This window comes from Balearica regulorum, chromosome 2 (genome assembly GCF_011004875.1).
Source record: "Balearica regulorum gibbericeps isolate bBalReg1 chromosome 2, bBalReg1.pri, whole genome shotgun sequence".
Taxonomy (NCBI): Eukaryota; Metazoa; Chordata; class Aves; order Gruiformes; family Gruidae; genus Balearica; species Balearica regulorum.
In genome coordinates this window covers 41,705,721-41,723,561 of record NC_046185.1, presented here as the reverse complement: position 1 = coordinate 41,723,561, position 17,841 = coordinate 41,705,721, and positions in this window count along the sequence as shown.

Here is a 17,841-nt window from a genome sequence, read left to right as displayed (position 1 = left end):
ACATTTAAAAACATTGCCTGGTAACTGATTCAGTTTCTCCAAATTTCATTATATAGCCTGTATATATTTTTTTCTGACAGCTGATATTGTTCATAGGCTGATGTCTTTGACACATCTGTTTACACGCTATTCAGTACCTGGAAACACATACAAAATTTTTAAATAATATGGGCAGTGCAGTGAGGAATGAATCCCCCTTTTTTTTTTTTTTTTTTTTTGCTTTCAAGCAACAATAACATACACATCAGTGTGTAACATGCCAAGTAGGACACTACAATGGGGTAAAGGTAGCAGATTATATGGTCTGGAATAATGTAACTAAACTGCTTTGTACTGCATGGTCAAGACTATAATGTTAAACAAAAGGGAACGTAGAAGTGAATTTAGACACCAGAGCCCTGTATGCCCATATTACTTATTTATTGGCCTGCTCTGTTTTGGACTGTTTCAATGGGGTCTCTCCAGAAAAAAATCTGCTCTAGAGGAATCAAATGCTAAGCACTGTGGATACAAGCAAGTCACTGCCACTTGGCCTCTTTAATAGACCAGTTACATACAACACATAGTATATCTGCATCACAAAATGGAGGTTCTTGCATAGATACTCAGAGTCATGGTAACCCACATCCCTGTGTGGGTCAGTGCAGGCACTGCTGCCCAGCGTTACATGGGTTTTACCAGCTGGCGGCCAGATGCAGCCCAGATGTGCTGGGTGGCAGAGCTGACTGCACAGTGAGACTGATTCTGGACCTATGGTGACACATTATGAGTCACTGTCTGGTACCTTGTAGCCCACAGTGATTGTTGTTAAAGTACTGTAATTTGCCAGAGAAAGAGGATAGTCTTCTATCATTTAATTAGTATGGAAATCATGAAGAACCTTTTGGAAAAGCTAGACTTCCTAACAATATCTACTTGACATTTTGATTCATTTCTACTGCTGAACTTTCTATTCTGTATGTTGAATGTTGCTTAGAAAACTCCCATGATATCATTTCCTTTAATCAAAACTTTTTCTTTCTTAGGCCGGAAAAAAAAAAGGAAGGGATAAGTCTGATACTTTCTCCACCCTCAAAGATGTGGCACTTGCACTCTTTGTTAGTCCTACCTTCAATAACTGCTTTGATATTTTTGGACATGACATGCAACACGATCGTGACTAGCAAGTACTGATTTAATCATATTGGCTTCCACAAGTGTTTTCTGTCTCCTAATGTTGTTTGCCTACAGAGCTAATGATAACATTTTCTCCAGTCATCTCAGCTAAGTCTGCTCTATTGCACACAGCTCTGTTCAGTATGTAACCACATGACATATTCTTGGAACAGAGTAGAATAGTCTGTTGTACGGGCTTTTAAGGCTTTGCTGCCTTTGGTGAATCTCAATATAAATATCTATGGGAAGAAGAGGCAAAAACATTACCCATTCTCTTTATCATATTTTTTTAACATCATAAAAATCACCAAAATTAGCCTTAAGTTTATAAAATAAAAGATTGCTAAAATGTCAAGGTTCAGTCCTACCTTCGCTCTAGCCTCAGATTAGCAAGACAAATTTGGCTCGTAGAATAAATAATCATAATACTTAAAAAATAAATCCAGGTAATACATATCCGAAAGATCACTTACAGCAGCAGGGTTCATTTGGTGTTTCATGGGACAAATCCCTCTGGCCTACCACATTTCACAAATGAAACACAAAGAATACTGCTAGATGAAGCACTTAGAGCTGAAGTATTTATGCACTGTATGTACCTAGGGAAAAGTGAGCCTGCAGGCGTTTCTTCTCCATACGCATTTGCATGGCCCAACACTTACTGATACATCAACACAAAACATTGCGGGAGGCCTCATGCTGTAGGCCCCCCACCTCAGTCCAACCACTATAGCTGACAAGGCTGGACCACCTGAAAGGTTTCGTTGTATTGTTTTCAAAGCTGTAATATTTACAGTGTAGGTAGGATATTTCCATCCTTCTCCAAAAACAACATATCTGGGATTTTCAAGGGCACCTGGGGGAATCAGGCCTGCTGCTGAGGGTTTGAAAGATATTAGATCCAAAATCCCTTGATGCTTAGGAAATGCCAGTCACTATACCTCATTCAGATATATCTTTTTTCTCAAATGTAGCCCAGAGAGTAACATGGCCAGACCCCTAGATCTGGCATTTCTTTGGATTTTCCCTCTGTCACCTGCTTATTTGCTTCAGCTCCCACTGCCTCAGTCCAGCACCTGTTATTTAAGTGAGGAGAAACCCAAAAAACCACTCCTCTATTCCCTTTCAATGTATGGGTACCTTCTCAAAGGAAGAGCCCCACATCCCAGTGCAATGTCCTGAGTCCTTCCCTTTTTAAAAAAACTCCCCCATGCAGAGGAAAACATACAATTCTTTCCCTTCCCCAGGCACTTTCGCACAAAGATTCGCCTTTGGAGCACAGCCGGGTGCAACGGCTGGTGCGTGGATGCAAGGGTTTGCCTAGCACTTATAGAGAACTCTTAACGTCGTTGCCCATACTGTTGTAAGAGGAGGATATGGGGCTGTAAACTTGCTTTTGTTTAATCAGAAAAGCAGATGAGAATATCAGCATTTGGCTACGACCAGCACCAGATGGAGGTTAGAGAGAAAACGATAAGCAGAACACCACAAATGCACCAGCGTAGTCAGGAGAGGTTGATGAAGTGGCTTGTTCTTCCCCATGATTTCCTGAAGGTGTAGTTGCTCAGGACTTATAAAATTCTCTTGTTAAATTTAAAGGGCCTTAGGTCAAGTCCATTGTAGTGTTGAGTGCCTTTCTTGTATTCCTGGCAAATAAATCATGTTGCTTTTTGACATTTTCCCTGCTCGATAAGCAGTTGCTGTGTCTTGTACAGTGGTGTGAGGCTTGTCAGATTGGTGCAGTCTGAATTAAAGTGCAATTTTAACCCAAATGCCAGCTTTCTGCAAAAGCCTACCTTTGAGGGAGACTTGTTCCCTTTACATTCTCTGCCCCTCTGAGGGGGTCTGTTTGTATAGTGGAATATTTTTAGATTATGGAAAGGTCCTGTTATTTGGATTTAAACATTTTATTTTAACACTTCATGTGTATTTATAGAGTTCCAGGGTTTCATATGTTTAAACCAGTTAGACTGGTCTTTTGAAGTCTGGTGGGGACCATATTTGTCGTTTCCTCAGAACAAAGTGAGGTAGATGCACAGAATTTTTCCAGCCTTGTTTTGTATTCTGCAGCCCATGTATGTTGTCTGGACAAAAGCATAAAGTCCAATAAAATTAGCATTGCACGAAACCACACTGAGCTTCCACAATTTCTTCCTTTTTTATGTAAACTTGCCTAGGATTAATTCTTTTAATTAGAGTATAACCTCCTAAGTGACACATATATTGCATAAACTTATTTCTTTCTCAGATATTTTCCTTTTGCAGTAATATGTTTCTTATCAAGTAAATTTTGGGACTCCCTGCCACCCATTCAAATGAAATTGTAAAATGAAATGGCAAAATCAACAAAGTGCATATTAAGCATATTCATCACTAAGTTATAGAGCTACAAAAGTACCTGAGGTGTCCTTAAAGATCTCTCTCTCTCTCCTTGGTTTCCCATGAGGCAGTCACCTAAATTCCTTTATTGTTCCATGTCTTTTAACAAATGTAGTATCCTGGGGTCTATATTATTTTTAATTAGAGTTGGGTTTTTTCTTCTTTCCATATGTTACATTTATCCAGCCATAACTTTGTCTTACTTGTTGCTGAATCTAAAATCAATGAAGTAACACACTTAGTTTTATTGTTAACAAAGAGAATTCATATTTTAGATTCTCTAGATGCTCTGCCCAAATTTTCACTAGGTAAAACATACTGTGAAACAGCCTTCTGGAACTTGATAATTTCCTCTCATCCCCAAATTTATTACAGCTGTATATTTTGATCAGCAAAGCAAATTAAGAATAGGTTATGCTGGTTTAAACAGAAATATTAATATGTCATGAAGAAATTAATTCATTGCATTCCACAGTGCTAAATGCAAGTAATTTTATCAGCCAGTTTTTGTCTAATTAAAACAAATGTATTTTAGAATTTTATCAAAATAGTGTTCTATATCCCTTTTAAATTTATTTCTTGTATATTACATTGCAACAGAGCCATCATTCCACTTTCATTTTAGGTCATTTTATGTCTGTGACCAATGGTTTAGAAAATTCTACTTTCTTTCAGAAGAAATATCTGCCTCCAAATTGTATCATAATACAACCTTCAAGATGCACACCAAGGGCAAAAAAAAATTGTTAATGTACTTGGCTTCATAACTTCTTTCAGAAATTTCTTTGGTATCAAATATGCTATTTGCAGAAATGAGCATGACTTTGGTTGTTCTCAGATCAAATTCTTGAGTTCTGAGCACCTCTTAGGGACATATTGGCCTGTTTAAAATCACAAGAATATCTTCCCACTTCTCCCCATTTCCCATTCACCACACTTACTGTTACTAAATATATTTTTTTTTACCCTTCTCTGTATTTTTGCACATCTCTGAGACAGTCCATTGATCTATCCAGCACTCTCACAGTCTGCAGCAGCTGCTAAGGACTCTCCTATTTAATAGGTAAAAGCCTTGTCTGCCCATGCGTCTGGGGATCCAAGTAGGGGAAGATGGTTGTCGGGCCTTATTTTGGAGAAAAAAAAAATACAATGAAGGAGTCCAATTTTTCTGAAATTACATTTTTTCACCATTTCCTTCTTACCAGAACACTCTTATACTTTGTTCAGAGTCAGAAAACAAACTTTCTTGTAAGTATTGATATTTCCAGAGAGTCAGAATACTCTTCCAGTGGCCAGAAAAAGGTGTTGCTGCCCCTTACAGTTGTGCTGCAAAGCATCTCTGCCACAGCCTTGGGCTGGAAGCCTTGGGCACTGGTCTGGAAGGATGGGAGCAAGTGCTAGTGGCTGGCTGGAGGGAGCAACCTCTCTCATCCACTCGGATATATGTCCTGTTCTGGTGGCAAGGCCGAGCAATGGTGCTCTGCTCACACACTGCGCAGTGAGGTGCATGTACAGCGTATCACTTAGCACTAACGGGTGTAAAAGCCTTTTCAGCATGTCATTCTCCCATAAAGCTGAACCCAGAGCTGACAGCCGCGTTGCAGAGCTGGTTGTTCCCAGTGCCATGGCCTCACCTGTCTTTGCAATACTGTGACCCTTGGAGTTGACCCTGGAGCAAATGTAATAAGGTCATTCTTGTGTCTTCCTCAGAATCATCACGTAACTGCACATGGCACTATAGCACTAAGACTTGAGCATGAGCATCACCTGTAGATCCATACCACAGCTTGCATATGTATTGTATGAGTCACCTAATGCTAAATCAGTCTTCTACTGACTACAATAAACATTAAGATTTTCCAAAGTAAAACTAGTCGATAACAGCATAATGGGGAATGAGAGGCTAGCCATAGCCCTAGAGATAGTCACTAACTTCTGCAGTATCAGCTCTGTATTATATCAGCTCTGTGTTATATCAGATCTATGTTATATAACGTAAAAGAATGATTCAATATCCAGTAGTGCTTTGGTGTTTGTTCTGTTGAAGTCACTGTGACATACAGCAGACAAAAATACTCATTAACTTTGTCTCATCTTTACCTGAAAAGAAGTTCCTTACTCTCAAATAATCACATAGGTTTCAGGATGTCACTCAATATGACAAAATGAGACTGTACCCTGGGGGAAATCAATAGATTTTCTGTAAATTACTTTAAGATAAATATCTCTTTGTTGAAACTGAAAAGTTTGTTTACTGTGAAATTGAAACACCCTGTAAGACACTGTAGAATACTAAAGCATAACGAAACAGAAAGTCATTTCTAAATGTACAGTCTTTCCTTACATTTTGGGGACAACATATTTTATGAAAGTTGCACTTCTGGATGCTAGTGAAGAATATGGCCCTTTGTGTCATTTTAACATCTTGCACGCATCTCAGTAGACAGACTCTATAATCCAACAATCACAATCAATGCCTTGTTACGCCGTTGAACAGAAAAAGGGTTCTTTGACAGGATGATTCAGTGTTATACATGCTAATGTGAGCCATAGCATCTGCAGAATAGCTCATGAATACCCCAAATACTGTTCAGCACTCTAGTCAGAGATGTGTTTTACTTAGCTATAGTGCCAAGATGCCGTTTCATTAACCTTATTTCTCTTTCTTTTCTGTAAGGCATAATTCTGTTGTAGCTTAGACTCACCAGGATACGTCATGGATACCAAGTAGAGTAAATAGTATTAACATAATATGCACAGTCTGTGCTTCCAATTTCCATGCTTCACACAGGAAGATGTGTAATGACTAAAGTCTGACAGTTTAATTTATTCAGCCCTATTAGACTGGTTTGTTAAAAACGCCTTCAATTTCAGATTCATTTTCCTTTTCTTAAACCATGAAGAAGGAAGTAATTTACTTCCATCCTGCCTTAATTTTTAACTGACCTGTACTGCATACAGTTAATGGAAGAGCTCAGATTTTTCAAATGTCAACAGGGACCCTGTCTCTAGCCTATATTTAAAATTCTGACCACTTCTTGGTATTGACCTCACGCCATGGTTTCTCAAAGTCAAAGAACAAATGAGTTAAATGTAGAGTCAGAAAATGAGCAAAGTTAGAAATGCTATATTAGAAGTAAGTTTCCAGGATGTAATGAGGTAGTTTGTTATGACATGAAGGAAGCTGTTTCATCTTCAATTTTAGCAAAGTTAAAAGTAAACCAAAAGAGAATCTGTGCTATGTCAGAAGGTGATGGAAATAAATTAAGTGCAAAAATTGGTAAATATTAGTGTATGCTTCTGGAACTGAACTTTTTCAGACACACCTAACCTAAAACCTCAGTTCCAGTCTTCATCACAGGTTTGCACTGTAATCCTAAGCAAATCACTTACGGAGAGATTTTTCAGAGTGTTTAGACATCAAATCCCATTAGACGTTTTTCTGTATCTGTAGCCACTTAAATAACTTTGAATAACAGCCTCTATCATAAAGTTCATTTCTATTGCAGGGAGGACAGACCTGCTGACTTTCCTCAGAGATGTGGTAGAAGTACATGAAATACTGGAATGACTGATAACTTTGGTAAGTTAAAATGCAAACAAAGAAAGTTTGCTTGTAAATCTCAACTTTCCAACATTCATAGAACTCAAATTTTGAATTTTGCTTTGTACAGTCTCTGATTGATGATTTTTAGCAAGCTTGCCCTTCAGTCGTAACAAAAGGTACAATAATTAACTGTGCTGGAAAAGCTAACCTGTATAGATCACATTACAACCTGAAGGCTCTCAAAGTTTGTCTACACGTGAAAAAGTTTTGGACTGTGCTACTAGCATAAGTATTCTGATGACTGAACCGCTCCTCTTACATTAGGCTTCTTTCAACACTCCTATTTTTAACTCCTTCTAAGGTATCGTAACCTAAATACAAATCCCCAACTTACTTACTTGAACTTTTTGTAAGGTTACAATATTCACTTAAAAATGGGTAATCTAAGTCATGATACTTTATTTTTGTCACACACTAAGGACACACATGAACAGTTATCACCACGTGGCTGACAAGTAGGAACCCATCACAGTTCACAATCCTGAGTCCTGAAATCCATACTTCACCATAAACCAGCACGCACTTTTCACACAATCAGCCTCCTCACTCCAATACAGACTTAACATAGTGGCCCCCTTGCTTAGCATCAAAAGCTGCTTCTGCTGAGTGAAACGATCCAGAAGCTCAACTGTGCAATCCAATATTCCACTCACATTTGGACAGAAGTGGAGGAGTTTTGAAAATTCAGGTCATATTTAGACAAGTAAATTGAGCTTAATGTCATTACTAATAAGAGAAATACAGAAAGGTCCCTCAATGGCCAAAAATATGCTCATTTTGAATTACTTAATGCACCAATATTCAGTTGGGTAATTCAGCATATTTTTCCCTTCCCTTTTCTTTTCTTTCACAATAAAAATCAGTTCATTTGTATCCCAATACAAATGTAGCATCTAATCGCTTCACAGACATGCTGCGCCAGTGGTGTCACTACAAAAGAAATCTCTCCTGTTGATCAAAGATCTTTATCTTGTTATTGTTTCTCTCCTGGAAGTGGTATGCTGATAGAGCTCACCCACAGCATTTGCTCTGGCTCTGCTAGACCAACGTCAATGTATCTGAAGACGCTGTGGCTTGCTAATACCTTTCATTCCTAGGTCAATGCCAGCTACTTAGCGAAGCTGGCAATATTGAATGTAATTCCAGAGTCACGGGGTAGAGATACATAAAAGCATCCCTTAACAAATCAACAGTTTCTAATAGTGAACAAACTTGCAAAGTTTCGACAGCAAATTGAATAAAAAACTAATAGAACAAGAAGCTGATACCATATAATACCAAGTAATTTCAAACAAGGCCAAAAATGCCCTATAGCCACTGACTGCTTGTGCAGCACACATGAGATTTGGACCATGCAAGATACTCCAGGACGAAGAGTCTTTCCAGGGAGTTTGGCTCTATCATAACTGCACTGCCTCTGAATATCCATCTTGGGAAGGTTTTGCCTGTACTAGCGTCTCATCATGTAGTATTACACAGTACACCGGAAAACGACGAGTGTTCAAGGGCCCTTTCTTTAAAGTGCTTTTTACTTAAATGCAAAACAAGCCAGAGAGAGGAATCAACGTTTGCATAAACACACTGGAGGAAACTCCCAACAACCTGTTTTTTGAAGGCAGACTGACCCATGTACAGCTTGTAGCTCCTAAATGGCAAATGAGTACAAAAGCATGAGTTGACTCTCCAGCAATTCCTTTAATAATGTAAGTCCTGCTAATGTTGCTTATCAGTGCTGCAGCAACCAGCAGCTCTCCACTGATTAGTGGTGAATGAGAGGACGTCCAGCTTCACGCATCACCAGGGTACATACAAACGTCCCTCACTGTCCATCCCGGGACTTTTTTTACCATACTCTTTCACTAGCTAGACCACAATTTGTTAACAGCCATATTTGACAAGAATATAATTTCACATCAGACAATCTGAAGCGTAGTGCCACAGTCAGGCACTGTAACAAGACGGTGCCTGCACTCAGAGGTTAGTTACCAGATTAGTGGGTCAATGTGGAGAACCTCAAGAGTATTTTCACAGTCATCTGTGGGGAAGAAGAACAGTGAGGCTGGACTGCAGAACTGCCTAACCCTCCTCCCCTGTTATAAATACAGTTGGGCCAAAATCTCTCACTCAAGTGATTTTTCGACCGCAAAATGCCACATTGTCAGAACTGACACGTTAATGAGGAAAGGGCTTTGGTTTCAACAAACATTTGTTCCCGAAAATGTTTTGGGGAAAAAACTAACACATTTTGAAGCTGTTACAATATCTATTAATGTCATTATTAACTGGAAAATTCCAACTCTCCTAAGTTACTTATTTTGAAATTCAAGCTACTTCAAGCTATGCAAACTAACCAACCAAGGAATCATTAAAAATAAATGACCTATTTAATTTTCTTCATGAATATTTTCAAAATTTTAATTTTTCATCCTGGTTTGAGCAAGGGCCAAAACCGATGTTAAAAAAAAAGGAAATGAGTGGAAGAAAAACATTTTACTTCCAAAAATAAGCTGCAGTTGACTCCCAGCTGGTCTAGTTTGCAGAAATCTGCAAACATCAATCTACCAATTTATGCCATACCAAGTGACCTTTCTTAGCATTCCTGTGCTTTTTTGCTTTGCATAGAGCACTTCAAAGACATGCTGGAGACATCTCTTTTCCCAGGATTCTTTCTTTATAGACATTTTTCAGGTGATGACTTTTTCCAAAGTTCACATATACTGAAATAGCACAGGTGGTATTCGTCATCTCTCAGCTTGCAAGGTGTGTCAGGTTCTAGGACTCCACCACGGGCTGTCCCTGCTAATGCAGATTAACGGGAGGGTGATTTGTAGATCCAGATTTCTATCATTTGTCTCTAAGTGCCTAGAAGATACCGTTGGGGCTGCTGAGTAGCAGCCAACAGCTGCCTCTTGTTATTCACCTCCTTTAATTCTTCTTTCCCTCCTTATTGCTTCCATTTACTGTTTCAGTAATGAGGGGAGATTAAAGAACTGCCAAACATGAGAAATGCAAAATGCAGAAATGAAAGGAAAGGTTGCATTGACAGGATGCATGTAGATAACTTTCTAGAGCTTGTGCTGAGGGGAAGGTCAGTAGCTTAAGTGGATGGGGATGAAGTAGTGCCCATGTTCCCTGGTACACTCTAATTTCACTCTCCAAAAGAAAAAAAAAAGACAACCAACAAAAAAGGTCAAAGAGTGTTCCAAGAGGAAGAAGTAATAAAATGATAAAAGAAATAAAGACCAAAAGGAGCATCCCTCGGGGTCCGGAAAACAGCTGAAATGTGTTAGCTATTTCTAGGTGTGTCTTTCTGAGCCTTACTCTACAACTAGAATCTTTATTAAAAAAAAAAGACAAAATATCAGTTGTTTTCAAAAGAACTGGGGACTTAATAAAATTTTATAACACTTAGTGCAAATAATGTGAAAGTAAGCATGGGAACTGTGTATAATTCTACTTATAAGCAACAGGATTTTAACAAATTTATTTATTGCAATTACCGCTAGCAAATTAAAGAACAAATTAGTATTGCCTGGGATTAAATTCCTTATGATGTGTCGCCTGTACTTTCAACTGATATTCTCTAACAAACATCTCACCTTAACCTATGGTAGACCTGTGCACTGACAAACAGGAGGAAAAAAAGACTCAAGGACAACCAATGCTTTCCACAACTGGGTAGCCATGAGACACTTATATTAATAGCAGTCTTTGAGAAATATATTTTTCTTTGAATAATTTACAGGGTAAATGATTCCATTTCAGATATCAATTCAAAGCGGTAGGAATGCCATTCTATGCAGAGACTATTTATCTACAAATTCTTTTTCAAGTGCCTACCATACAACGCAATTTTAAGTTTCAAGCATGTCTCTTTGCGGTAATACAGAGGTATTCCCATAGGTGTGAACTATATCGAAGGTAAAAAAAACACCTCAACTTGACCTTTAGTTCATCGGTAACATTTTGTCAAAATTTCTGAGAATTCCCACGACTGCTACGTAACACGTTAACCTGCTTGCTTGCTTGAACCAGTGGAGGAACAACGTGATATATATTCTCTTTTTTGTTCTCTATGTATATACAACTTAGTACTGTGTCACCTTGGTACATAGCTACAGCTCTTAGCTCCCACAGCAGTAAGATGATAATATTTAAAATTAGAAAGTGATGCAGTAACGGTATCAGCTAGGAGGAAAAGTTTTGAAGGCTTTCAAGCGGAGTCTGCAGATCCTGCTTACTGTTGTATCATCAGCACCACCTACTGGTACATCACCCCCTTTTTCTTTGTAATGCTCTCCCTTAACAAATGTAAGTAAGTTTTCCCTTTAAATGTCATTTGAGCTCTAAAACTACTTGGGGGGCATTAGAAAGAAAGTTTGTTGTAAACACTTTTGAGACCACACACAACAATTTGTGCTGGTGTTATTTGTTGTATGGAGAATAGAATAAGAGGCTTATCCAAATGTCTTAAATTTTGAGTTAGGCAAACCTTGCCATGAAAGCAGTAGAGAGGGTCTGGAGACTTGACTTCTGGTTTGCATCATTTTTTCACATGTAATCTAGTTCATCATATTTTTGCAACTGAAACAAAATTAGACTGATCAGCACAGCGAATGATTCTGAAAAGATTTGTAAACACATATCATTTCACCTGTTTTGACTGTGAATAGTCCCAGCGTTTCAAAGGGAGGATTCATCTGACCTAACACAGTCACATCCAGGTCTGACCAGATGTGACTGCCACAGTTTGTCCCAGAAACTCCCCCTTGCTATTCTTGCAATAGCATGGTATATGTCACGCTGAGATTGGGGCACCTCAGCAATCCCAGAATGAAATCAGGAGGTATCAAGAGAGGGCATTCATCCCGTGCTGAAAGAAGCACCAATGACCCTTCTGAGGTCTCTCCACTGATTGCAATAGGTGCTCTACCAAGCTGACACCTAGCATTAACTGCAAATGCAAGCTGAAGTTCATGTGGGACTGACACTAGCAGCTGTATCTACAAAGGGCCTATATATCTCTATATTTTAAACACATTAAATTACTGCTAGTTGCATATTATTTTCCTGAAGGGACTGCCAGGGGAGTAGCATAAGACTGTAGTACCACTAAAAACATCAGAAATACAGAAACTCGAGATCAGGAGACATTTCAAAGGTCATCAAATCCACTCCGCTTCTATTATTAGCTGATACAATATATCAACTTTTTTACTAAATTGAAGTTAAATTCTACTTTCTTTTTGCTAGATATCCAAATCTAGCAAATAGATGCCTAAGTGAAGCAGAGAGAAATTATTCATGCATCAGAAGAGGGAAATGCAGCGATAATGAAGTCAATTCATTCTTCTGGGAAGCAGCCAGCCAGCCATGCAGGACACATGCAGCTCCGGACAAGCCACAGCAGATGGTGTCCCTGGGCCAAGTGATGGGTCAAAACAGGTACCTAAAAGACATGGCATGGGAGATAGAACATGGCAGTGCAAGGGCGCTGGGGACACAAAAAAGCTAACGGTATTTACAGAAGGGGCTGGAGGTACTGAAAGGGCCTTAGAGAGGGCGGGAGAAGGGAAGAACTTGATATTTTGGCTTGGATATCACTGAGGAACTGGAGAGGGATATAATGGAAGGAGGTATGAAGGGAAAAAATGGAAATAGGAAATGCAGAATATAGATTTGTGGGAATTTGGTTTCCTTGGTTCTGTGGAACAGTTTATCTAGTATTTTTATTATTGCAGCTTCCCCCCGGGCAGAAGAGGTGGGATGCCTGTTGCAGACCCACTGCCTGTAGACTTGCTCTCACATCAATGTAAATATGCCCTGACTGCCTTTCCTCATCAAGACGCTTTCCTACTGCAATATTTTAAATCTGTTTTGCAGCATCTGCTGCGCTACAGACCAACTGTCAAACCTCTGAAACCTTCGTTTTTTCTGTACTTTGCCTCTGTACCCACCAGTTGCCCTGAGGGAGGCAAGGGGATAGCTATTAAGAGCACCAAAATGAAGTAAACATACATTAGCACTGGCAGGATTAATTTAAATATCCTGATTTTCGGAGCACCTGCAAGAAGAACAGAAAGACTTTATTTTCAAATACCCTTAAAAAATAAAAGAAAATATCTATTTTGCTTTTTATTTCATGTGTATTGTATGTGGAAGATTTGTCTGATATCCTTGTAACCCTCTGTTCTTTCCCGTGTGTTCTTGAACCCCTTAGTCACACAGTGTCAACTGCAAAGTTAAGATTGTCAGGGATCCAAATGACTCGTATCTTCCTTTCAAAGGCATTGAAGTGGCCAGCCTCATTTTGTCCAGCAGTTCAGTTCTGCTCTTGTATTCTAAAACTAGAGCTGTAGTTTTGGGGGTTTTCTTTTTTTTCTTTTTTTTTCTCCTCATTTCTCTTTTCATCTTTCATTTTATTCTACTCTTTCTATTTTGTTAGAAAACTTTGCACATGTGCACTTCTCTTCAAATAAAAGCCAAATACCTGTCACTTGTAAATCCCATAACTGAATGATACATTATTAAATATTTCCAATATCCTAGGTCAATATAACCAGCAAAAAAAAATTGTCAACGATGAAACATTTGGAGATAACCAAACAGCAGTGGGAAAATGAAGAGAGCATTGGTTTTGCAATTATTGTAATATAATGTCTGTAACAAAATCCCATGCAAATTGCAGTGTTAAGCCAAAGAAATTCTAGGTTGAAATAATGGTGAAATGGCAGAACATTAGACCTCAACAACAACAAAAAGCCTATTAAAGTATATTAACATACTGAGTTTGAGAAGTGTAGAGCTTCAGAAATTAGTAATACTGATGTATTTTTAATGGACTATGTTCTATTTGCTTCGGTGGTGATTCTTTTTTTTTTTTAAAAAAATACAAATGTGAATCTCTCAGCCCTAAGACCCTAAGAAATTTCCTTTGATTTATCATACAATGTTATCAGTTGTGAAACAGCTGGTACATTGTGACCATGGGCCATGACAGCCCATTGTGTTCACCCCAACCCTTTTCTTGTTCCTATGTTATTTTCTATGGGAAATTTCCCTCTAACACAGTTCACTCCACAACCACAAAGCACAGAGGTCCTCCTCCCTATTGCACTCCTCCCTTTCCAGCACGAGCTCCATGGGGCTGCAGCTCCTGGAGAAACAATAAAACCAGGGAATTACCTGCTGACCACTACTCACGAAACCAGTCTTATGGAACTATGTGTTTTTGGCAGACAACAAGCAAATAAAAGTGCTTTGTCAGCATGAATTCATTTGGTGTTTGAGTAAGAAAGACACAAGTTTTCGAATCAGGAAGATATTATACTTTACTGTAACTTCAGAAGTGCCTTTAAAAGTTTGTATCTTAGGTATCTTCTTTCTCCAAACTCTACTGTGGGTTTTTTGTTAGTTAGGAAAAAGAAAAAAAAAACCCAACCAACCAAACAAAAAAACCCCAAACCACTATATTTTCAGTCTGGAAATTTTCCTCAGAAACGCTGTGTGAAGCCAAGTCAATTATAAATTAGGCATTCAAACTCTAAAGGCTGGAGAGGCACAGCAAATTGTCAGAGCAGCTCTAGTAAGAATTTCTCAAGAATGGAGATGGAATGTTCTCAAGAACTACTGATCTCCTGAGATTTCAGCAAAAACCTCACTCCTAAAGCTCTGGATCTCTGAAACACCTCTTCCAGCTGCCCCAGTTAGCAGATCTCCATATCAGATTACTTCTCAGAGTTTCAGCAATAATATTGTGCCTTCTCAGAGTAATGACAAAGGGCACACCACGGCAATATGTACCTCTAGCTTTCCCTCCCACTGCTACCACTCCTAGTCCAGTGCTGCTGGGAATCTATTCCTGGCAGACCCAGGACAGACAGGATCTCTCACTGTTTTGGCAGGTCATAACTGAACTAAAGCTAAATTGAAAGAAAATTGTATTTTCTGTGTAAGGCTTAGCCTCACCATAGTAAAACCCCAGCAAAATACAGCAGCCAAGTTCAAGATTTGGGAATTCCCATAAAAACCACATCAAAGTATGAACAGCTGTCCTGGTTCTGCCAGAAGATGTCTTCCTTTGAACCCTCTTTATCTAGGAACATTGTTCATAGACCTTTCTGAATACTCTATACCCAGAGCACTGAAGACAAGAGGCTTTTCCTTGAAGAACAGAAATAGGTGTTTGACAAGGAAGCGCAATCCAAACAGCTATTCTCTATCTGCTCCAAGAAAAATGTAGCAGATTGAACAGAAGATCCCACAGACTTCATGCAGATTATATGCTGCCAGTTAAACCATGTTAAGGAATGTACTGTAACTAACTAAACCCTCTGGTCTTTCTATCTCTCTCTATATATAAATACATGAATCCTAAGACTTTCATAACTTTAAATATATACTTCTTATTTATTTTTGAAGATATTTGCATTCCTGTTTTGTAAATTTTAGAAAATTACCTTCCAAATTTATATGCTGCCTAGTAGATAAAAAGGTCTTCCATATGATCCTGATGTTTGGGGTAATCTCAATGTGCAAATCTGTAATTGTTTTGTATCTTAAATATTTTTTGCTGGTTTTGTTTAGACCATAGATTTAATTTGGCATCACCAGTCCTTGAAGTTCAAAGACCTGGCACTATATTGCCGGTCTTTTTTCAGTCTCAGTCCAATGAGTGTTTACTCATATCAGGTTTCAGGTCTCTATTTTGGCCTCCAAGCCCATTACACTGGTTGTGCTTTAGTGTTTATAAAGCTAAAAATATAAATTTTATTTTCTATCCCTATCCTGATCACTATTATTAAAGCTTCTACAATGCTTTTATTTTTAATGTCTTTCTAAGGAAATTACTGTTAATTTTACCTTTGTTCTAACTTTATGCTTTCCTTTTCTTCTTCTCTCTTAAGTTACACCCAAAACTGGGGGGGGGGGGGGGGAGAGTTTCAACGATTTATTTATTTTTTTTCCCTTGCATTTTAGTTATATATTTACTTCTGGACAGTACCAAGATTAGTGAGATTTTGAAAATAAAAGACATGTTGTCTGTTACCTGAGTTATTCCCACATAGAAGACTGTAAATGCTGCTCGTTTTAAGCTAAATAAGAAAATATCTAGGATAATTGAACAGTATTTCAGACATAAAGAAAAATATAGGACCAATTTTAGTTAAGGAACTAGAGCTGCCTGATACTAATTAACTTTTAAATCTATAGCTGTGAGAAAACATTGGTCACAACGTTATGCAAATTAAAATGACTGCTTCAGATCAGATAGATAGATTTAAATTTCCAGATGTCTGCAACTATATACATTTCACTGAGAAAAATATTATGTGCTAATCTGTGTTCAGGTGATCTCTTGAAACATTGTTGGCAGCCTTAACCAAAGAGGAGGCAATCACAGAGAAAGAGAGGAATCATGCCAATGTTTAGGGAAGATATACCTGTCAAAATATGAGACACCTAATTATAAAAAACTGATTTCATAATAAAGTTATTTGGCTTTTAAAGCAATTACAGTTTAGACATCCTCTCTGCTAATTCAGTCTGTATCACCACAGGACATTTTCACTCGGGCAACAGCTGCATACTACGTATCTATCCAAGGAAGGCTCAATGAAACAACATGTGACTGCACTTTTATTCTTGACATAGTCATCATACAAAGACTTCAGGCACAGGAGCCAACTGAAGGGGGATCTTATTTCTATTCAGTTGCTTTTTTCCCTAAATAAAGCAAAGTGTAAGAATTCTTTGCAAGCATACACGATCAGCATATAAAGTTCAGAATGTGGGAGCTACATGGAATGTATTATATATGCAATGTTATATATATTTGCAATATTTTATATGCATAAACACACATTATATATGCAATGTTTATATATATAGACATACATACACACACAAATAATATATATCCTCAGTGATGCCATTCTTCTTTGTCAAATACCAAAAAAAGTTCTGCAGAAACAATTTGTATCTACGTTTTCCATAAGAACAATACTGCCACCAGCGTAGAGCAGGTAGCATTGACCCTTGAGATGGATCTGGGTACGAGACCACATTTTTTCCCCTGTTGTTTGAGGGCTGGAACAGATCCTTCTGTCCATGCACTCGCTGAGGGTTTGGCTGACTATGAAGGCACGAACATAGGCGCACAGTTTAATAGTCTGGCTTAAAAGGTCCCGTGTGACCCCGCTCCATTAACCACCATTCCCAGCATTTCTGAAATGTAAGCTAGCATCAACAGGGTCTAGATAGATTGATTAAAGCGCGCAATGGGTGACTGGGTTGAACAGCACTGGAAACAACTGAGGCTGGTTAGCTGGCCATTCCAGCTGCAGCTTCACCAGTATTTCAGTTCAGCGTTCGGGTCACAGCCACCACAGTCACCCTGCGTGGCTCAGTTGGGGTAACCAAGCATTATCTATGGGTGCTGGACAATTAGTGATTTTAGATGTCAGTCCACAGTTGCAGACAGAATTCCTGATTGCAAACTGTAATCACTGGCATATTCACCAGTTTGGATTACAAAACTGTTCAACTGCCGGTCAGCTCAAGGGGCCTTGCTTAGGGCAGCAACTTACCTGTGTGCAGGTACTATGGATTCACATCTTGATGAAATAGAATTGGAAACTGACCTATTGATTCCTATTTGTACTATTAATACTTCTTTCCCGTTACACATAAAAGCCCTT